At 34.5% G+C, this 25065-nt stretch overlaps 1 pseudogene; it reads left to right on the top strand.

Moving 5' to 3' along the window:
• Positions 1 to 2079: 2079 nt before the first annotated feature.
• LOC149572051 (berberine bridge enzyme-like D-1 pseudogene) lies at positions 2080 to 3714 on the top strand (annotated as a pseudogene).
• Positions 3715 to 25065: the final 21351 nt, after the last annotated feature.

The raw sequence follows: 25065 nt of genomic DNA, 5'->3' as shown, positions 1-25065 counted from the left end.
GGGGCACATATTGAATTGAATATTCCATTTACTCATCCATTTGATGTTCTGTTGCATCCATGTCCTTTTTTGCTTACATAGTGTGTCACTAAAGACAACTTTAGGCCATCTATCCTCTTCCATTTTTTTGATTCTTTTTAAATAGCTTAGAAGGAAAACCATAGCAAGTGTCTCAATAGGAGTAGCCCCCATTTCACTTAGCATGATATCATATGGAACAGTGCTTTTGATTTTAAACTTTCTTGTGATCAAGTGCTTTTAGATTCTTTCAATTTTTTTTGATTATGCTATAGTAGTGTTGTTGGCCCATAATTCACACCCGTAAAGAACAACTGGTAGCACAAGAAGACCGAACAAGGTTTGAATAGTTTTCCAATCCCACAACTCCGCTTCACAACACCTAGTCTAAAAAGCATAAAAAAATTTCCACTCACTTAATATCCTTTTATGCTTGTAGCTAGACCAGCTTAATTTTTTGTTGAAATCGATGCCAAGGTATTTATAGTCCGCAACTTCTTCAAGAACACTTCCATTGTAATAAAATTCATATTGATGTTGTTTTTTATTATTAGAGAAAATCATAACCTTAGTCTTGTTGATATTGACCTACATCCCCACCATTCCGCAAAAGCGCTCAAGAGAAGATAGATGATCTTGTAAACCACAGACAGATTTGGCAATTAAAATGAGATCGTCCCCATATAGGAGTAGCTTTATAACAAAATCACCTAGCTGAATGCCTTCACCCTTTTGCATATTTAACCACTCTTCTAGTTTGCCAATATATAAACCAAACAAAGTAGGAGATAAAGGGTAGCCATGTTTGACCCCGATATCGCTCCTAAAACATTCTGAAATGCCATCTAAAGTTTTGATTTTGACTTTCACCTCTTCATACATCCTATGAACAACAGCTCTAAGATGCATAGGAATCCCCAATTCTTCCATCCTAAACCAAAGCTTGTCTCTCGAGACAGTGTCAAAAGCCTTTTTAAAATCAACGAAGCAACAAAAAACCTCTTCCTTTTTCTCCCACTCTTTTTCAATAATGTGTCTCAAAGTGATATAGTGATCCATTGTCAAGTGCTTTGGCCTAAAACCAGCTTGCCCTTTAGCACGTTTATGATTTTCTTTTGCCCATTTGCTGATCCTAGTTTCTATCATGTTGCCAAAAAGTTTAGCAAAGAGGGGATTGATCATTATAGTCCTGTAGTTGGAGGGATTGTTAACATCACCACTCTTAAAAAGTGGTATTGCAAGGCTGATTGTCAAATCTTTCGGAAACCCTTCTTGGCAGATTTTGTTGAAAATTTTAGTGATGTGCAGTGCAAGAGTTTTCATACCCCACTTCAGATATTCTACTTGAAGCGCAACAAGGTCTTTTGCTTTACCTCCATCTAAATTTTTAATCCGTGTCTCTATCTCTTGCATAGTGAAAAGATTTGTATCATCTATGATGGGTATCTTGACATAGTACTTAGAAGGGGGAAAAATGCTCGGCTCCAATGATTTCAATCTACATGGTCTGAAAATGTCTTTCAACCGTCAATAGTGAATGTCAAGTTGGACGTCTTGATAATGGGTGTGTAATGACAAAAGTCCTGCGTCTTCCACTCCACATCTGCTGAGAGTAGCTAAAATTGACGCTTCTCCATTAATTTTGCTGGATTACCCATTATTCATCGCGGTTCCCAACCACATAATCTACGCATTTTCTCTTCACCGCCAAGTTTGTTTTTATTTATTGCTTAATACGTCGAATCCACCGTCAGTGTACATCATGCGTTAACGCTAAGAACGATGAAAAGTTGAAAGTAGATCGACGTTTTGCATTACTTCAATGGTAGTCATTTGTTCTACGCGATTTATCATCATTGGATTCATATTTCAGCTTCTCGCATTCAAATAGGGGAACGCCTTCCGCATAATAATTAAATGCTTCACTTGATGGTGTGTGAAAAGAGAAAAATTAACGCGTACGCGTGACCAATTCTGATTTGATCCATTATCGGTTTAGATCCTCTTCGCCCTATTATTGGTTTAGAGACACATAACATCTCCTCTTCGTATTGAGTTATCATGGCATTCTTTAGGTTTTCCAAGTTCATTAGTTTGTTTCTACTGTTGTTGGTGGCGAGTAAGAGCAATACAGATGCACGGCCACCACAGGGCGATGTGAAAGCACAATCTCTAATCTCATGTCTGGTCGGAGAGGGGCTGAAAAACGTGACAGTTAGAAAGTCTTCTCGTCCTGGAGCATTCGATTCCCTGCTGAACTATTCTCTGCAGAATCTGCGCTATGCGGAACCGGGCGTGCAGAAACCATACACTTTGATCCTCCCAGAGAGCAGAGAGCAAGTGCAAAAGGCGGTGCAGTGCTGTATTCAGAGCGGGTGGCAGATTCTGGTGCGTAGCGGAGGGCACAGCTACGAGGGCCTCTCTTACACTTCTCGGAACCCTCATTTTGTCGTTATCGATTTCATGAAACTAGATCGGGTTGATGTGGAAATGGAGTCGAAGACGGTGTGGGTAGAGTCCGGCGCAACCATTGGATAACTCTACGCTGCCATTGCAGACAAGACCAATCGCTACGGTTTTCCGGCGGGAGTGTGCCCAACGATAGGCATGGGCGGGCATTTCAGCGGAGGTGGTCTCGGCTTACTCACCAGGAAATACGGCCTCTCGGCAGGCCATCTCATAAACGCCGTGCTGGTGAACGCCCATGGCGAAGTGGTGGACAGAAAGAGCATGGGAAACGATGTGTTTTGGGCCATCAGAGGCGGCGGCGGCGGCAGCTGGGGCGTGGTTGTTGCATGGCAGATAAGGCTTGTCAAAGTGCCCGCTAAAGTCACCATGTTTAATTTCAATCACGCGGGAAGTGATAATGTGACCAGGGTTCTCCAGCGATGGCAAGGTTTTGCACCGAACGCCCACAAGAATCTGTACATTCGTGTATTGGTGTTTGGAGGGAAGCCTGACGTGAAAGTTACTTTGAATGGTATGTTTTTGGGGTCGCTTCATAAGCTTGTTAAACTTGTCAATAAGAACTTTTCGGAGATGGGTCTGGTGGAGGGGGATTGTAAGGAGACGGACTGGATTGCGGGTGTGATTTATATCGCTGTTTCAAATGGGTACTCTGCTGACCTCCGCAACAGATACTTGGCCGCCAAGAGTTACTTCAAGATAAAGTCGGATTTTGTGACAAGCCCAATCTCGGCATTAGGGTTAGTAGGAGCATGGAAGATTATGGAAGAGCAGGCCAATATCATTATTATACTGGCTCCACTTGGGGGCGTTATGAACCAGATACCCTCTTATCAGATTCCTTTCCCTCATCGGCAAGGATATCTATATGATATTCAGTATATAGTTACCTGGGACAACGCTACTAATGATAATCAGTCCCTTGCTTGGATTCGAAAGTTTTATGAGTACATGGCTCCTTATGTTTCCAAATCTCTGAGGGCCGCTTTTGTGAACTATATAGATCTCGATTTGGGCACCAATCCCTATCACTCTGAATGCTCTGGATTTGGACAGTCGAAAACATGGGGCGAGAGGTATTTTGGTGGTAATTTCGAGAGGTTGGTTTATGTCAAGAGCAAATTTGATCCCATGAATATTTTCAGGAACGCTCAGAGCATTCGTTCCCTACCATATCTTGGATCCTGTCCTTGTTTCCCCTATGCTAGAGACGCTTTCAGAATTAGCTAATCAATCAATGAACATTCTTTTTCTGTAATAAGAATTGTGCGTGTGCCTTGTGTCTTGAAACGTTATAAACGTTCTTTCTCACTGAAAAAGGTCTGTTAAAATCTCTTCTAAAGTATCCTTTAATTATTGTTATCCAGTATCTCTGTTTGTCTTTGTTAAAGTACACGTTTCTGTTAGATATCAGAAAATAAATGTTTTAACTGTCCAGATTTTTTTGAGGAAAAAGAATGCACATTCATAAATGTCCTTAGATTTATCTTGGATAATGCTAAAAATGAAGGGCACTTAAGTGATTCATGATTATGAGTTTTGAGTTAAAAAAAAAAAATGAATAGTTTTTTTTAATTAATAATTAATAAACTAAGATTTCAATTCACAAAAAAGGCTGGGAGATACAAGATCACCTCACCAGAGTTCACACTCTAAAGCCGAATCATAAACTCTTCATAAAAAAAACATAAATAGCAATCTCGGGTGGCTAATACATTTATAATATTTTAAGAAATCTTAAAGTTGAATAGTTTATTTATGCACCATATAAGTATTCATTTTAAAAGAGAAAGAGGGATGGTTTAATAAATGTGTGAATAAGTTTTATGAAAGAATTCATATTTATAGGCTATTCCAAATTCTAGAATTGATGAGTGGTCAAATATAGCTATTCATTACTTATTTTTTATTTAATTTGTATAAAAACATATGTATGCAAACTACAAATGAATACATCAAATACTAATAAAATATTTAATCAATTTTTTTAAAATTAAATTAAATAATTTGTTATACTTAACTTTGCATTATTGAAAATTTCATGTATGATTATACTATAAGATGTCATGTGCTATATTGTGTATTAATATTAAATAGACCATAAATATTCCTTCCAAAGTTGTTATAAAATCTAAACTGCGCATTTGGTACCAAGTCCTACAATTTGAATCTTCTTCAATTATTGATACACACACACAGAAAAAGATGTCATATGCTATATTATGTATTAATATTAAATGATCCATAAATATCCCTTTCAAAGTTGCTATAAAATCTAAATTGGGAATTTGGTACCAAGTCTTAGGGTTTGAGTCTTCTTCAATTGCTTGCCTTCTTTGCAAAAAGTCTAGTATCAAAAAAAAAATTCCAGTCCAACAGACCTCTAAAGAAGTCTTCTAAGATTGTGTAGAAGATATAAATACTCCAAATGATGCTAAGGAGGGGGTTTCCAACATCTCAAAGAGTTGGAGATGGTTGATCCTCAATACAAAGAGTGAACCACAAGGCTGAGGAGACTTTCCCTAGGAAAAAAATCTTAAAGACAGATTGAATTTGGGGATGAATGATGGAGAAGCTAGATGTCTAAATAACATTAGCAAAAAAATAGAGGAGAGTGTACCAAATCTAAATGATATTAATATCATGGTTAACTTCAATAATTATTCAAGTGGAAATTGAGGATTTTCTCAAGAAAAAATATTCTTATAAGATTAGATTTTAGTTTCCAAATAGGAAGGATACAATTGTAATTATTTAAAGGATAGAAATGTTGATGACCTTTATCAATCCTAGAATTTGAGTCTTTTCACTATGAAAATACTGGCATCATCAAACAAACAAATATCTAACCAAGTGAGCTTTGAAGCAGACTTCATAGATGATGTAGAAGTAAAAGAAGTTAGAAGTATTCTAAGGAACATGGTTCCCATGATTCCCAAGAATTAGACCTTGTGGATCCTCAATAAAAAGAGAGGAAAATAAAGTTGAGGAGACTCTACTTCATGAGCAAAATCTTTGTGGAAAATTGAATTTGAGCTTGAATGATTAAAAAGATAAAATCCAAACAAGATTATCAAAGAAAGTGAGGAGACTATACCAAAACTTAATTTTATTAATATTGTGGTGAAAATTGATGACTATTTGAGTAGAAAGCATGGAACTTCTCAATAAATTAATTTTCCTAAGATTAATTTTGAACTACAAAGTAGAGGGAAGGATAAAATTATTTACATTGGGGATAGAAATATCAATGAGATTTGTTTATCCTATAACTAACATAAATGTGATATCATCCTAATTTTGTGGTTAAATAATAGACCAAAAGAAAGAATAATTGACATTCATCTTTGGTCAATGCAAGAAGCATATTAAAATAATAATCCCTCATGGGTGGGTTAAAAAATCTTTATCCAAACTAGAAATAGGATTAGTAAGTAAATATTTTAAATGGTTTGTAGAGAAAATACTAGAGATGGTGCTCTCAAGAAACCCAGATCTTCAAAATGAACATTGTATCTTTGAATAAATGAGGCTAAAATAACTCCCATTACTAAACTTTCCTATCTTCATTGATTTGAGAGAACAAATTTTATTTATCTCTTTAATGAAATCTAGTTGGTGGAGAAGGGCTTCTTGGTCTTTGAATTATTTTAAACAAATATTGGAGTTCAACATACATAGATTATAATGGTCCATCTAGTGGGTTTCCTAGTTTCTAGAAAACAAGGCTAATTAGAGGTACTATTATTTTTCTACCACTACTTACATTTCTACTCATTATAAATATTTACATGATCAATACTAGGTGGTCCTTTATATTTAATTTCCTAATAATGAAGTTGTATATAATGGATCATTGGGGGTCTTTGGACTGAGAGATTAAATTAGTAATTATTGTTATATCTCAATTGTATACCTTAACACTCCTATTTATAGTGCTAAAAATAATGATGGTTCTCTAATTGACATTGATACTAGTCAAGTTTATCTAGAATATATTAAGTCTCAAGGACTTCTAGGCATGGATATCTATTAAGTAGATTATTTTAAAAAAAATATAAGAATAGGTATGGATCTTATTTATTTCAGGCTAGATAGAGCCTTAACCTCCCCTCATTATATTATAATTTTTTATTCTTACTTGGCTTATTTGTCACATATTAGATCAAAACTTTTTCCTATCTCTTTTTGTATAACATTGCATGTAGAAAAAATAAATTTCCCTTTATTTAAAAAGAAATGTAACACCTTAATGCATATTTTCTGACCAAAATTAAAGATTGGCATAAAGTGAATTTTCATGGAACACCAATTTACAAATTGGTTAAGAAGTTGATTGTGGTTGATAAAATGTTTAGAAATGTATAATTTGTTCCTTTGGTCATATATTTAATAAAAAAGGAAAAAATGGAAGAGGCATATTAATAATGTCAAAGCTCAAATTTAAGTTGAAGGGGAGTGTGGAGATATAATTAAATATGAAATAAAAATACCATCTCAACTTCTCTGAATTATTTCCAAGGAGGAGTTTCCTTTTGTTCTTAATGTAAGGAGGAAGATTTTTTGAAAAAAAAAATCTAGCACTTTTGGTTGTCATGTGCCAACCACAATGCCAAATTCTTCCATGTGTTAAGTGGAATTGGAGAGAGTATTAAAAAGATGAAGATAATATGTATCTTTCCATTTATTTATGTTCTTCTCTCTTATCCAATCATGAAATTTTGGATCTATAATGATGGTAATATAAATTCCTTATTAGTCCCTTCCTTGCATAAGGCAGGGTACTAATGCTTTTGGTGATGGCACACTATTAGTGCAAATTAGATCAAGGTTAACAATCCAATGTTTCAATATGCAAATATTAAATAATTATTTTCTATTTTCAAAATTCCAATTTCGTATTGGTCAGATGGATTTTTGACAGGGGTAATTTTTGAAAAATCTTGTAAAAAAGCATATGAAATTAAAAAGGTAATAAGTATTGATTTATTTGCATTTATTATCTAGTAGAACTGTTGGAAGATGGTACTGATGAATTTATTGCACAGGATTACCATGGAATTTTCATGATTATTGTGTGAGACGAAAGGTTTTGAAACATTGCTAACGAGGGTTTTAGAGTTATTTTCAGCAAAAGGGATGACTAGAGAAAGTGGTGGTTGGAGATGAAGACAAAGGTAGATGTGAGTTAGAAATCTTACTTTTCTTCTTTTCCAGTCATTGATTGTGTGTTCATACTACACCTATTGAACGTCATTTGTTCATATTGCATTTTCCCTGTTCACAACCCCAAATTCTCATCTGCCCATTTCATTGGAAATACATTGTGTGAAGTCTTCACACACACTGTCCAAGCCTTCCTCTATACTATAGACATTTCATCAAAAAAAACTATTAATTATTGTTAGTTGGACAGCTGTTATTTCTGACCTGAAAATAGCAGTTGTATTTATGGGTAGCTTGGACACCTGTTCGTCCTTATCTATGTACATCAACATTAGTTATGGGTAGTTTGGACAGCTATTTGTCCACTTGCTCAGAATTAGTAAATGGTTGTTGCAAGGGTAATTATTTACTTAATTTAGTGATTACCTTTTGGACACCTTGCAACCAATTCTATTATTAGCTGTCGAGTTTTCTTAATCTCAACCATTGGTTTGATTTAATTTGGGTCGTTGGTTTACCAATAGGAGTAGTATAAAAGGGGTCATTGGGTCATTTGGAGAGACAAGTTTTGGAGAAGCATTTTGTAGTGATAGCAAATTGTCTTGTAGTGTTAGCAAGGGCACAGTGTCAGCATAGGGATAGCAGTGGGGAATATCAGCAGGAGAAATTAGGAGGTTGTCAAAGTTCTACCAGTGAGAGGCAAGGAATTTTGTATCTCTTGATTTGCTGAAGTTTAATATAATTCCTCATCTGTAGAACTGGTTTTCCCTTAGGGGTTTTTCCAGGGACAATTTGTCCAAAAATATTGTGTTCATTGTGTTGTTTATTTCTTTCCATATTTTATAAGTGAAGTTGTAGTTGTGTTATTTTTCAATATTAGCTGGGAATTTATTTTCAGCAATTTAATAATCATTTATGATAGGAGATTAATAATCAGTGACTGCAATAGTTAGATTTTTCACATGGTATCAAAGCATTGTTAAGGGTAGAAGAGTTTTTCCCTAGGAAAGAAATTTTGATCTCTTTAAATTTATTATTGCTTTAAACCCTTGAGATGGCTTTAGCTAGTTTCAGAGATCATGATAGATTGGATGGTGCCTCAAATTTTGGTGTCTAGAAGGCCAAAATTTCTTTATTTTTGGAAGAGAATGGTATCAAGGATTATGCTACCAGTGTTGTACCTATACCAATAGATGCAACACAGCTTGCAACATATAGGAAAGATGATGCCAAGGCGAGGAGGATAATCCTTGATGGTGTTAAGGATCATATTGTTCCACATATCGCAGAGCTAGATATGCTAAAGAAGATGTGGGATGCCATTCTGAATTTGTACCAGAATGCTACCACCAATAGGAAGTTGATTCTCAGGGAGAAGCTAAAGAATACTTAAATGAATCAGGGAGAAGATGTCACAAGTTACCTCACTAGGCTCAGACTTGTCAAGGATGAGTTAGCAGTTATTGGAGATAGCCCTAGTGATGAAGAACTAGTGAGAATAGACCTAAATGGGTTTACTAAACAATGGAGTGTCTTTGTTCAAGTTGTCAGTGGACAAGATACTTTACCAAGTTGGGATCGACTATGGACTGATTTCACTCAGGAGGAGTTTAGACTAAGTCTTGTCAATGGGGCCAACAAGAGTCAAAAAAATGAGGTGGAACAAGAGAATGTTGCCCTAGTGGGTAAAGGGAAAGAAAAGAAGGGATCTAGCAAAGGATCAAATTCACAAAGTGAAAAGAAGAAGAAGGACCTTTCTAAGGTCAAGTGCTTTGGATGTCACGAGTTTGGCCACTATGTCAGTAATTTCCTAGAGAGGAAGAAGGGTAAGAAGCAGGTGGCAGCTTTAGCAAGTGCGAAAGAACTCTCTAGTAGAATGGAAGATGAGTTTACACTCATAGCTTGTATGGTTAGCTCAACCTCACAATGTGTTTGGTATATAGATAGTGGGGTGTCATTTCATATGACAGGAGCTAGAGAGTACTTCTCTAGTTACAAGGAGGAGGACACCAACATCCAGATTTCTATGGGAAACTTGTCCAAACTCAACCCTATTGGGAAAGGGACTGTTCAGTTTTAGAGGGAGAATGGAAAGATAATTCCACTTCATGATGTGTTATATGTGCCAGGCTTAGGTATGAATTTGATTTCTCTATCTGTTCTTCAGGATAGGGGGTATAATGTACTCTTTAGAGGGAAAAATGTGTTGATTAAGCACAAGCATTGGAAATCACCCATAACTATTGGAGTTAGGAGTGGTCACCTTTATAGATTGCAGTTTGATACTCCTAAGGCACTTATGAGCAACAATAATCCTAGAGATCTTGAAGAGCTATGGCATAGGAGGATGGGCCATATTCATCATGGAGCACTTAGATTGCTTCGTGAGATCGTGACAAGTGTTCCAGAGGTGAGCACAGAGCATGACAATGTATGTAAGGGATGTGTGTTGGGGAAGTTTGCGAAAGCATCTTTTCGAAGGAGTGACACCAGATCTAAGGGTGTTCTTGATCTAGTACATTCAGATGTTTGTCAACCAATGTCGATGAAATCTCTCAAAGGATATGAGTACTATGTTACTTTTATTGATGATTTCTCTAGAAAGACCTGGATATACTTCTTGAAGACTAAGAATGAGGTTTTCAGTCGATTCCAAGAGTTCAAGGCTCTTGTGGAGAACTCGACAGGAAAGAAGATAAAATTTCTTTGGTCAGACAATGGAGGTGAGTACAAAGGAAATGCCTTGCAGGAGTTCTGCACCAGAGAAGGAATCAAGAGAGAATGGATTGTTCCTTACAATCCACAGCAGAATGGAGTTGCTAAGAGGAAGAACCATTCTATATCGGAGGCAAAAAGAGCCATGCTACATGACTAGGACATGCCCCATTACTTATGGGCAGAGGCGTGTAATACAACAGTCTACATTCAGAATAGAGTTCCACAGAAGGTGCTAGGGAAGATGACACCAGAGGAGGCTTTCACAGGGAAGAAGTCAGATGTTAGTCACTTCAAGATATTCGGGAGTTTGGCATATTGCCATATTCCTAGAGATACACGTACAAAGTTAGATCAGACTACAGAGAGGGGGTACTTTGTTGGGTACAGTGAGACCTCACAGGCATACAGAATTTTCATTCTGGGGACTAAAAGAATTATTGTCAAACAAGATGTCAAGTTCATGGAGGACAAGGCATTCAAGAGATCCAAAGATTTTCCAGTAGATGATCAGAGTGAGCAACTAACAGAAGCTCCAAGACCAAGTCAAGAGCAACAAAGCTCAAGTACAGTTACCAGTACGAGTGTAGACTCAGTTAGTGAAGATTCATAGAGTATGGAGCAACATGTGCAACAAGAAATGCATCTAGAAGACTTAGAGGTTGACATTTCATCCTCTACAGTTGGCAGTGAGAACCATGTGGTTCTAGATACACAAAGGGATACTCAGGAGTTTGTGGGAGCTCCTAGGAAGAGTACTAGACAACAAAGACAACCAGCCAAGTTCAATAACTATGTGGCATTAGTTAGTCAGTCGGTAGATAGTAAACCTTCTAGCTATCAAGAAGCTATAGAACATTAGGTATGGCTAGATGCTATGGTTGAGGAATATTCTTCAATAATGTAGAATGATGTGTGGGAGGTAGTACGTAGACCAATAGATAGGGTTGTAGTTGGATCACACTGGATCTATAAGATAAAGCATGATGCAGATGGTAGCATCGATAAATACAAGGCAAGGTTTGTGGCAAAGGGGTTCTCTCAGAAGGAGGGAATAGACTATGAGGAGACATTTGCTCCAATTGCCAGCTTTATTTCTATAGGAGTTGTAATCTCACTTGCAGCACAGATGGGATGGAAAATCCATCAAATGGATGTCAAGACAGCATTCCTTAATGGTGAGTTGAAGGAGGAGGTATACACAGAACAACCAGAAGGCTTTGTAGCACACAACAAAGAGACCTAGGTGTGCAGATTGAAGAAAGTATTGTACGGACTCAAGTAGGCTCCTAGAGCGTGGTATGAGCACATTGATACATACTTGCAAAAAATGGGCTTTGTGAAGAGTGAAGTAGATGCTAACCTCTACTACTTGATGGTTGGGGGTGAGATTCTCATTCTTGTTCTTTATGTGGATGACTTATTTCTTATAGGTTCACTAGGGCTCATAGTGGATTGCAAGAGGAACCTTGCAGAAGAGTTCGAGATGAAGGATTTAGGACTTATGCACTACTTTCTAGGCATGGAAGTGTGGCAGACAGATGGGGAGATTTTCCTTGGTCAAGGGAAATATTGCATTGAAATCTTGGAGAAATTTGGGATGGAGGATTGCAAAGCCATGTCTACACCCATGATCATGAATTGGAGGAAGGTAGATACAACTAGGGAGAAAGATGTAGATCTCACTTTATATAGACAGTTGATTGGTTCACTTATGTATTTGGTCAACAGTAGACCAGATATAGCATTTGCAGTAAACTCTCTTAGTCAGTTCATGGTTGAACCAAAGAGAATGCATTGGATAGCAGCTAAGCATGTGCTACGTTACTTGCATGGTACAGTCGAGTATGGGATCAAATATGTTCAAGGTGAAGGTATCAGGTTGATAGGCTATACTAATGCAGATTGGGCAGGAAGTACAACAGACAAAAGGAGCACTTTAGGGTGTTGTTTCAGCTTGGGATCAGGAGTTGTATCTTGGTTCAGCAGGAAGCAGAAGTCTGTGGCTCTAAGTTCAGTAGAAGCAAAATACATAGCAGCTAGCATGGCAACATGTGAAGCTATATGGCTTCGAAAGTTGTTAGTAGCCTTGTTTGGTCAGAAGGTTGAGACTATTGTGATACATTGTGACTATCAAAGTTGCATCAAGTTGTCTGAGAATCTAGTGTTTCATGATAGGTCTATACATATAGATATCAGATATCACTTTATCAAGGATTGTGTACAATGAGGTATTGTTCGACTACAATACATACCTACAAATGAGCAGGTAGCAGACATTTTGATGAAGGCTTTGGGAAAGGCCAAATTTATCTTTTTCAGAGATAAGATGGGTGTCATCCAGAACAGCTTCCTTGCTAAGGAGTGTTAATTATTGTTAGTTGGACAGTTGTTATTTCTGACCTGGAAATAGCAGTTGTATTTATGGGTAGCTTGGACAGCTGTTCATCCTTATCTATGTATAGCAACATTAGTTATGGGTAGTTTTGACAGTTGTTTGTCCACTTGCCGAGAATTAGTAAATGGTTGTTGCAGGGATAATTATTTACTAATTTTAGTGATTCCCTTTTGGACACCTTGCAACCAATTATATTATTGGTTGTTGAGTTGTCTTAATCTCAGTCATTGGTTTGATTTAATCTGGGCTGTTGGTTTACGAACACAAGTAGTATAAAAGGGGTCATTGGGTCATTTGGAGAGACAAGTTTTAGAGAAGCATTTTGCAGTGATAGAAAATTGTCTTGCAGTGTTAGCAAGGGTGCAGTGTTAGCGTGGGGATAGCAGTGGGGAATATCAGTGGGAGAAATTAGGAGGTTGTCTGAGTTCTGCCAGTGAGAGGCAAGGAATTTTGTATCTCTTCATTTGCTGAAGTTTAATATAATTCCTCATCTGTAGAACTAGTTTTCCCTTAGGGGTTTTTCTAGGGACAATTTGTCTGAAAATATTGTGTTCATTGTGTTGTTTATTTCTTTCCATATTTTATAAGTGAAGTTGCAGTTGTGTTATTTTTTGATATTAGCTGGGAATTTATTTTCAGCAATTTAATAATCATTTATTATAGGAGATTAATAATCAGTGACTGCAATAGTTAGATTTTTCACAAAACCCATGCAGTAGCTATGGTACATTTTTCCTACCCACTTGTTTTGACACTAAAAATCTAGCTTTATTTGAGTCCAACTGCAGATGAAACTCTCTTAGTCTTTTAGTATTTGGTTGTATGAAGCTATGGGTATAATCACTTCAGTATTTTATCTATGCCAACATTCAATTTTTTAATCTTTCTTTTGAAGATGTTAAGAGCTCCAATTTCTTGAATGCAGAGTAAGGAGTTCTCATATTCAATCGATAATTTTACTTTTTTCATTTCTAGGTTCTAATGATCTTTTATCCTCAGCTTTTAGTATGTTACCTATGGCTAATTTCTACAAAACATTTTTAATAATTGAAAAATTTCAATCGAATGCCCAAAATGGAAAAATCCCTCTTATTTGTCACATTTGAACAATTTGAGAGTGCTTACTCACTATGACCCCAATTTTCAGCTCTTGTGATGAATATTTGGTAATACCATGACCTATATCTCTTCCATTTGATAAGGTTAAATTGCCAATATTTCCCTAGAGATGATACCCTTTTTCTAGTCTGCTAGCTTAATCAGAGTGTTGGGTGACATTTCCTTCGCTAATCTTTTGTAAATTTATCCTAAGCACATGACAAATGTAAAGCCTGCTTCTTAATCTGAATAGGCTTCAGGATATAAATGATATATTAGCTATGAGGTGTATCTAGAATATTATTTGTAAAATATTTTAACATTGTCTATTTCACTATTTGATTCATGGAAGTTAAATTATGTAATATCAATGGTAAATTTTATGAATATCAGTCTATTTTTTTGTACTAAAATATACTTTTGCTAACACTTATTATGGCTAACATTTGCACCTTCATCTTGAAATGGAGGAATCCAATTTAGTTGTTAACCTTCTAAGGAAGGTCTACTAAATTTTCTTGATCAATGTTTTATATATAACTTTATTCAATAAACCAACTTCTGATAAATATTTCAAATTTTACTCTATTTAATAAACTAAATAAAGCATAGTAGTACAATATTAGAAAAAGGTGGTACAATTATGAATTTAAGGCTTTCTGCATGCTAAATGGAGTCTATTTTTTCTAGTATTCTACTCTACTACAATCCTTTAATGCTACTTGTTTAAGTGTTGGCCTCTGCCCCCTTTTTGCCATAAAAGTTTCATTCCAAGGGTGGAGTTTGTTGTTCACTATATCCTTAAGTTGTGAGAGGTGATGAGTTTTGTTTAGTAACTTCTAACAAAATTTTCATACTTTTTGGAAGCAAAACTGATCAATATTGAGAGTTTTGTCAAAATCAAATGATTGAAATACATATTCTTCTAATGTGACTCTGCTAATTTTTTTTGAACCAAATGCCCATGGCTTAGGTGTTGAAGTAAGAACATCCCCAACTCCTTGAGGCAGGTGGGGTAGGGATGAAGCAAATTATTGTTCTTCTCAAGTAATGCACCTACAAAAATAAAACTAAATATCTTGATCTTAAGCACTAGTTGTGTGATCATATAATCAAAAGCCAAAACAGAGTTGAGTGAAGACATGTAACACTAGTAATTTAATGCTTACATCTCATGTCATAAAAATGTTTTAGATGAAAATCAAAAAGCTTTGTTCATTTTCTAGACTTTCTGAGATTGGTTGTTATGTTTTGTTGTTAAGGGTTAGGAAGTCTCTCATAAGAAAGGTGGATGGAACTACCTATATTTGGCTAGCTAATGATATTGAAATCTGAAAAAGTTAGACTATTCATAATTTTTTAATAGAAATTGCATCTACAAAATAGTAAAGACTTTAGAAAGAAGTTCTTTTTTATTGAGGACACATAATTATATTTTAAATCTTTATTCTTTAAAGAGAATAAGATAATCACTTTAGTGTAGGATGTGAACTATGTTATTTATTGTTATTATCATTTACTCTTGTCATGTACATAAACCATTTCTAGTTGATTCTTCTACATTCAACTTCTACTATTTCAATTTTCTAATTTATCTTTGGTTGATTCTTGTACATTGATGTTCTCCGATTTCACTTTTCTAATTTCTTTTCTTAATCACAATATATGGTTGCTAGATTAGGACAACAAAGCGTGAAGCTAAAACAAAAGAGGTAACAAAGCTATCACTTGTTCATGATACATGGTAAGTTATTGAATAATACATCTAATTTGTCAAGCATAGAAATTACATTTCGAATATTGAACTATTAAATCTTAGCATTGCTATTTCAATTTTTACCCATCTTGTAGCAATGAAAAATTAAGATAAAAGGTAGCAACAAACATGTTACTTTGGCATAGTTTTAGAAGTTGACACATACATGTTGCATTGGAAAACTCAATCTTGACTTAGTTAAGTTTGAAATAGTCAACCAACAAATATGTTAAACTTGATATTCTGCACACAAACTACATGGACACAATAAAATATCTGGAAACAATGACTGTACACAAGAAAAATTCAATTCTAATTACACTACTATAGCAATGCAAACAATAGATGTAGTTGTCATACAATCATTGAATACTACAACATCTACTATAGTGACTACAAACCGAAAAACCTATTGTTGTTTGCATTGTCAAAGTTGTAATACATGACAAAAGTAACATCCAAATAAACTAATGCCAACACCGAAAAGCCAAACAAATCCGCACTAGCAAAAATAGATTCAAAGAATCAATTTCTACATACTAGCACATGATAAATGACACACAATACAAGCATTTGCCATTTGTGAAATGCTACACTTTGGCAAAATCATCCATCGGATTGACCAAGACATCATGAACAATTTTTCTATGCTACCCATTACTACTGATGTAAATAAAGTTGAACTAGGACAATTAATTTGCAAGCAATGTCTCACAACAATATCATTTGGCAAAGTGTCGTGCCTTGCTATAGCTTGGAACATAAGACAAAATCCTTCCATAAATTTAGTCAAAATGCTAAGTTCATTAGAAGAAAGACTTGTGTATTTGTGGATAGCTTTTGCACAAATAAGTCAATTAAGATTCAAGAGATCACAATATGAACTAAATGGAATAATTATCAATGTGCCTATAGACTTTGACAAAGTACAAGCAGCATTTCCTATAGAAATCGATAAAAAAAAAGCTATGGCAGCCAAACTAAAGAGAAAGCTAGAATACGAGCTGAATGCATATGCCCAAGGTAATGTTTTCCCTATTTATGTAATGAATGAACTTGCAATTTTAGCAACTACCCCACTATACAGAAAAGAGCAAGTTGTCATAAATAATAAATGGGACATGTTACTTGTAGCCAAGGCCCATGAAACGAACTTAGACATACAAAACAAAGAAGACATGGATGATGCAATATCAAACACTGATGAAGATCAAATAGCTGAATCACTTATACATTGGTTTAATGACTCACACTCAATTAAAGACCTAGAGACAACTGTTATTGAAATTACATGTTCTAAATGGATCAAACCTCTTGACATTTTCTAAGACACATAGTCAGAAGAGATGAACTTCCCAACATTATTCTTTGGACATCCTTGTCCAACTGACATATCTAATAAACTATCCTACAAACAAATTACAAAATGAGAGCTAATGCATTAAAATAATGACTTTGCAACACATATCATTAACATTTTCTTCAAGGCTATCAACATCATAATACAACAAATATCATCCCAAGCTTGGGTTTGCATAAGGAAAATAGAACTCAAAGGCAATTTTTTTTGGCAAAGGTTGTACATGGCCCAATGAGTTTAGAGAAGATACTTTAATCACCCTTGGGATTTAGATCACTCAAAACCATTTAGACATCCCTTGGCTACTTGAAGAACACTAGAAAGAATATATTTGTAATGATACGACAACTTGAACCTCCAACATTCTTTGCTACATTGACTAGTGCTGAACATTATTGTCAACCACTATGCAAGGTATTAGACCATATATATACTGCACAACAAAGAAAACATAATGAAACAATTGAAGACAAGGATATAGATTTCAAAATTAGGCAAAATCCTATTCTTTGTAGCCAGTACTTCAACCATAGAATCAATGCTTTTCACAAAATGATGTTGGCAAATGATAGGCTATTTAGTAAAGTCCAAGACTACTATTTTGTAACAAAATTCCAGAACTGTGGAAATGAACATGTTCACTTCATGTTGTGGGTAAAAGTTACTCTACTGTATGGAACCTACAAAAATAGTGACATTGAATAGTTTGTAGACACATACATGTCATCTAATTTGTCACTGCTTGAATAGAACTTGTTAAAAATGGAGACTCGTCATCACATAAGGAGTTGCAAAAAATACTGAACCTCAAATTGTTGTTTCAATTTCTTGCTTCCTCCGATGAGAAAAAAAATGTTCTTGAACCTTTGGAGACAACTGGCATTGCTTTCAAGGAGAAAGTGAAAAGCTTCTTTAAAGATTTAGAGAATATGCACTTTACAAAAGAAACCACATTCGAGAACTTCTTACATGACTTCAACTTCAATGAACATGAGTACATTACAATGCTTCGATTTGCACTGACAAAAAGAATTGTGCTGCTAAAAAGAGAACCAAAAGACATTTGGAAAAATTCATTTGCAAAACTTGTGCCATCTCTATGGAATCCAAACACGGACACACAATTCATACTAGATGCATATGTTGTTGCATCTCACTGTTGTTCATACATGACGAAACAAGACAAGACAATGTCCACTACATTTTCTCGTTTATGAAAAGAAAGCACATTTGCATGTGACAACAAGTTTTAATTTATATGGAAAATTAGAAATGCATTGCTCAACTACCAATAGATGTCTAGCAGACAAGTTGTCCACATTGCCTTGTTATTATCTCTATGGAAGTCCTCATAGAAAATTGTCTTCATTAACATTGCACAGTTCAAGAGCAGAGCCTTCATATTGAAAAGCCCAACGCTATTAGCATAGGAAGAAGAAAACTTAGAAAACACAATGTGTGCTTCTGTAATAGACAAATACATACAATGACCAAATGATTTAGAAAACCTATCTCTAGCTAAGTATTCTACATTTTACTATAATATGGAAAAAATATCAAAAAAATATGAAAGCCATAGATCATACACTATGTTAGGTACAATGACCATTTTGATCATGAGAACTACTACCGAGAAAAATTGATGTTGCATCTACCTTTTAGAATAAGTGAACAAACACTCCTAGCCAATTACAACACATGGACGGTAGCATTCACTGCACATAAAATATAATTAGTTAACAATGAGTAATTTTTCAATGCACAAATTAATCTTACATGGGGAAACACAGAAAAAGTTGCAATAGAAATAGACATAGAAAAGTTTCCATAACCAATCTTTGACCATGACAATAGCGAACCTGAGGAACAAGCCCAACAAGAAACCTATGACATAGTTACTGACCTTGTGCAAAAAACTCTAGAAAATGCAAAGACAAAATTTCAAAACAACTATTCTCAAAAATAGCACATCCATATTTACTCAATAAAAATGAATATTTCAAATTTCAAAGACAATTGAACAAAGAACAACAAGCAATAGTCAAAAACATGTTCATGTGCAAGAGACTAGCACCATAGACACTATTGCACTTATTCTTGATAGGTGGCATTGGAACTGGCAAGACATTCACAGATAAAGTACTATACCAGGTTATGTTTTTCCTATATGAAAAGGACCTATACAGTGACCCACTTAAACCAAAAGGCATTATAGTCACCTCAAGAGGTAAAGCTTCATTTAACATAGGAGGTACAACTATAGACTTTATCTTCCTCCTTCCCTATAATTCTTCCAGAATGCTACCCCTTGATTTCAACACACTGGATAGCTTAAGCAAGAAACTTGAGCAGCTACAAATCCTCCTAATTGACAAAAACTCCCTTGTCAAACCTTCAATGCTATATAACATTAACCAAAGACTGCAACAAATAAAGCACACACCAAAAAACCCATTTGAAAATGTTGACATCATATTCTGTGGGGACATCTACTAGGAACAACCTATTTGTGACAATTCAATATTTGAATCACCCACAATTAACAATAATCAAATTCTCTATACATTCTAGACAGGGTCGGTCAAACACTTTGAACTCCATATAGTGTTAAGACAAACAAATGAACAATTTATCTCCATATTCAACCAAGTTAGAACCTTAGACCAAACAAATGAGGATATTTTCTACTTGAATAAAATGTGCCATAAGCATCTTCCCAATGACCCAACTTTACCCCATTTGTTCCAAACAAACTTAGCTATTCACTACCACAACCAAAAAATGTTGAGTTTTTTTGCACACAACACTATATGTTCTCGAAGCAATTTACCAAAAAGACATACCACTCAACATGAGCAAATATCAAAGTGAGAAGACATCACTACCTATAATTAATTGCCACCCCTTCTTTCATATACATGGTCTACTTACATGCTAAACAAAGGACACTATAGTAAACAAACTATAGACCTTTGCAACAAAGGACTTTGAAATAATGATAATTGACATCTTGCATTTGCAAAATTCCCTATGCATCACAAATATCTACCTGACGCCAAATCCCTCTATTATTAAATTACTCACTTTCCTTGAAAACTCTACCAATTTAGCACCACAAAATTTACAATTCATTATTGTAGGAGACTTCAACATAGACATGCTTAGGTTAACAAAACAAAAAACAATATTCATAGACTTCATGGAATAACACAATCTGTACTTTGTAGTCAATAAGCCAATGACACATGCATCAACAATAATTGACCATTTCTGGATACCCATCATTGAGAATGCAACAGTTATATTCACTATACTAGACAACTATTGGATAGATCATTTTGCAATAACATTGTGCCTCTAGCTATACTAAACATATTATTTTTCTCTACTCATCTTAGATCATCGCTACTACAAATAAAATGGTCAAAGCTAAAGTAGAAGTCGATGTTACTGATTCAACACAACATGAACATTATGACAAGAGGTAAACTACATTTGATAGCTGCATGTCCACTATCATGTCTCAATTGCACACACTCTACATTTTCAATAACTTATGCCATATGTGCTTTCATCCTATGCATTCAAAAATAAACACACTATGCACCACAATAGCTTGCAAAAGGATGAACCAATAGATGATCCACAAAAACAAAAAATGGCAAGTATCTTTATACATTCAAAAAGTATAATGCTAGACATATAAACAAAAAAAATGTTCACCGCTTATTCTGCAAAAATGTTCACCACTTATTCTGCAAACTAAAATGACCTCATTCATTGCAGGCCCAAGTTGGAGACAATCCACACATCTACCATACTTGACATATGTAAAATGCAATCAATAGAAGCATTTGAGGGTCATTTTCTAGTCACATATGGCCCTGCATGCAAGACAAGCTCAACAACTGACCAAAAAGCATCCATTGCACATGTTGACCTTACTGATAGCCAAGGCTAGATGAAAATTATAGCGAATATTATGAATAAATTAATACAAAAATTCCTACCATCATTCTATCTTGGGACAAGTGTTCATTTGGAGAAGTTTGAAATTAGGAAAAAAAGCCAATTTGAAAGGGGTGATGCCGAATATTACTTACAGCTCACAACCGAAACAAAAATCACAACTATTTGTCCAATTTGCACACAACAACAAATCATACTAGATACAAAAATATCACAACTGGTCCACTCACTAAAGACATACCCAATTGGAAGCCTTGGCATACTTGTACCATCCTATAGGCACAAGACAACTGAATTTTGGTTACAAATTAGAAATGAACCACTTCCTTCAAATGCTGCTATTATACACAACTCTTCAAACTCATAACTTTTTCTTGTTAAAAGCTTAGAACCAAAACTATTAAAATGAACCTCGCCATTTTTGACAACCATAATTTTGTTTCTGTGTAGCCCACAGTTATAAAGGATCATGTTGGACCCTACACCAGCTTGGAAAAAATATTTGCAACCTCCACAATTCCAAACCCACTACTTCTACTTCTAAAAAATGTAATATGCCAAGGACCACAAGGCTTTGGAATCATATGATCAGGCCTCTCTACCTTCATTGACATATTGCATAATGCATCAATAGAAAAATCACTCATGGAACTAGACTCAACAAATGTACATGTATTAAAATAACTATCTCCTCTTTCCACTTATTAAATCAATGCAATACAAAATGATCTTCAACTACTTCAGATCTATCTTTGCTAATAAAAGGTAACAGGCACACTAAGGACAAATCTCCCACCATACTAGCTTGTCTATAACATATGTCACCAAACTATTTCCCCATCACAAAGTACAAACAATAACAATACCCATTGCACCAAATGTGCACAAATCACATCATTCACTTATCAACCCTATTTACAATGCATACTTGAGACTAAAGACAAGCTACTTGGATGCAACTTGCATGGAGGACTTCTACAACAACACTGTCCAAAGCTTACTACAATACCATTTCACAGTTACACATAGGAAATGTCATCAAAAGTCTACCTCATGTGACAATTTGAGCTCCAAGGAACTTTCATCATTGCAATGAACAATTCAATTGTTGCTATCATGAGCAAAAAACCCACTATAGTAAGCAACTATCCACTTACATTTCTCATTTATGCATTGACTAGATACCATTGTCAAAACAAAATAGGAACCTATAATTAGTTGTTCTCTACAAATTGTAGAGTACCTAGCAGAAAATAGTTGTACGACAACATAATTTTCTAGTCGCATACAATTACAACAATGGTATGCATGACTAAGATTCTACTAATCTTTTCAAACTAAGAAAACTGTATGCATCCTCCATTTATTATAGCTAAAAACTATTCCTAACTCAAACATCTACTATGTTTCTAGGTTACTTGCACAATACAAAGAATAAATTTTGAGACAGCTAGCACCATTTTGAAAATCGTGCTTTCAAAACAAATGACTGGCAACTAAAATTTTATTCCTTGCTCTTTACATGGTTACTATAATTTTTTTTACACATGATCAGTTTCTATATGTTTAACTCTCAACAAACAATGTAAATGAGACTAGTACTTAGATAATACATACAATCTGCTATTTCTAAACATGCACCTTTTAACCTGCTCTTCCAACTATTCAATATTGACATCTATTATGAATGTATACAATAGTATTCATAATATGTCATCTATTTTAATATTGTCATGGTGGAAGTGAATAATGTTGTCATTGATTATGTTTGAGATTATATTGTCTAATTGATTATGTTTTAGATTTTTATCAATTTACAGTTTGATTGGAATAGATATATTGTGTGCTCGATTGATTTTTACAATATTCTTTAACAATTCATTATTTGACTAAAGAGATCATTACCCTTTCTTAACAAACTTCTTCTTAGACCTGCTTGTTAACATTCCAAATGTATTTACCATAAATGCGAACATAAACTAATTTCCATATATAGCTACAAAACCACAGACCTCACTCTACATGAAGCCCTCCTTCACTCTCCCCAGAAAAGGCATGGACTAAAGCTCAATCAGAGCTCTTGTTTATTATCTTGTTAAATTTATTCTCTTACTAGAGGAACTTGTCAGTGTAAGAATTTTATGATATTTTCTTCTCAATTAGAGGTAATAAATAGTTTGAACTAGCAAAATTCCTCATGATTATCTTTTAATTGTACTAGAATATAATTTCTATGGATCTTGTTGTAGCTACTAAATAATTCTCTTGATATAAAAATATGTTGAAGAAAGTTAGTGAAACTTTTATTATTATTATGTCTAAGAATCCCTCTACTATTACTTTATATAATTTTAGACCTATTAACTTGCATAATTTATTTAATTAAGTCTTCTCTATAATCTTTTTTATCAGAGTAAAGGAGATCATTCCACTACTAGTTTCTAGCCAACAAAATGGATTTGTCCTAGGGTGCCAAGTCTTTCACTCTAATATGATGGTCAAGAAAATATTCACTCTCTTTATATCAATAAAAAAGAAAGATTCCTCTAGAAGTTGGATCTACTTAATGTCTATGATAGGGTTAACTAAAAGTTCCTTTTAAAATTTTTGAGTGCTTTCAATTTTGATTGGATTTTTTTAAAGATAGTTAATCAATTATTTTTTTATAAATAAACATGTTCTCATTATAAATGGTTCATCTTTTAGTTTCATTACTTATTTTAGAAATTTAAGTAAATGAGCCTCTCTTTATCATTTCTTATTTATTCTTATTGAGGAATTCCTTAGTAGATTCATAACTATGAAGATTTTATAGATAAGTTAAAGGGTCTTTCCCCTTCTTTTATAGATGTAATTTTATCTTATTAATAATTTGTTGACGATACATTTTTTAGAGGTCAAAGCTCAATTACAAAGAAAAAAATGTTATGTTAAGAAGTCTCATTTAGGTCTATGAAAATGTTTTGGGGAATGATAATAGCCTTCCAAAAGTATGGCCTTTTCCCTTAACACTCTAGAGGTTTTAAAATTTAAAATTAAGGCTTTTCCTTCTAAATATATGACTAATTGAAAATTTTAAGTTTTAACTAATTGTATTGAAAGGAAATATTCTATCTTGATTTGGAATAACTAATTGTATTGAAAGGAAATATTATATCTTGATTTGGGAAAATTCAAATGATCAAAGCATATTTCATTAGTGCAAAAACAATAATATATGTCTAAATAAACTACTAAAAAATCTACATATATGACCAGTTTTGATCACGTGACCATTCGTAGCTTATTGACAGTCATTAATATCATAACCAAATTTATGACTAAACTATTTTAATCATTAATTTTGTTATTGTTTTGGTTTTTTATTCTTATTAAATAATAGTTTTCTTGGTGGTTTATTTGGTAATCTATTTGGTAGTTATTTTGTTAGTTGATTGTTATTAAATAGTAGTTTATTTGGTAGTATATTTGATAGTATGTTTGGTAGTTCATTTGATAGTTGATTTGGTAGTTGATTTGATATTATATTTGGTAGTTGATTTGGTAGTTAATTTGGTAGATTTTTGGTTTTTGATTTAGTAGTATTTTTTGGTATTTGATTTCGTAGTATATTTGGTAGTTGATTTGGTAGTGTATTTGCTAGTTGATGTGGTACTATATTTGGTAGTTGATTTGGTAGCATATTTTGTAGTTGATTTGATAATTGATACTTTCTTTCCACCTTCCTCATTCCTTTTCTCCTTATGCTCTTCCCTATTTATGTCTAGCCCCTCCTCTTTGATAGGTTTCTCAAGGAGATTTTTGAGCCAATCCTCCACTACGAAGCTGTAAATGGAGTGAGTAGTTTCACTTTCCTTGCCTAGATCCTTCTCATCCTTATTTATCTGTAGGAAATAGAGAGCCATGGCAAAAAAGTGCATGAACTTCATGGAGAATTTCACCAAGGTTTTGAATTTTTTGTAGATGCTCGTGTTATTAACTGTAGCCTCCTTCATTGATTTCTCTAGCCTCTCTAGCCTCACCTTGTTATGGCTATGACCATGGCTATGTTTCCCTTTTTTCTCCCCACCTTTGGGAGTGCCTTTAATGGAGGAGGTGATGTCCTTCCCCCAACTTTTT

The sequence above is a fragment of the Cupressus sempervirens genome, chromosome 2 (genome assembly GCF_028749045.1).
Source record: "Cupressus sempervirens isolate cs-2001-9-10 chromosome 2, ASM2874904v1, whole genome shotgun sequence".
Taxonomy (NCBI): Eukaryota; Viridiplantae; Streptophyta; class Pinopsida; order Cupressales; family Cupressaceae; genus Cupressus; species Cupressus sempervirens.
The sequence above is the reverse complement of the archived record's forward strand: the minus strand, read 5'-3'. Positions and strand labels throughout refer to the sequence as shown.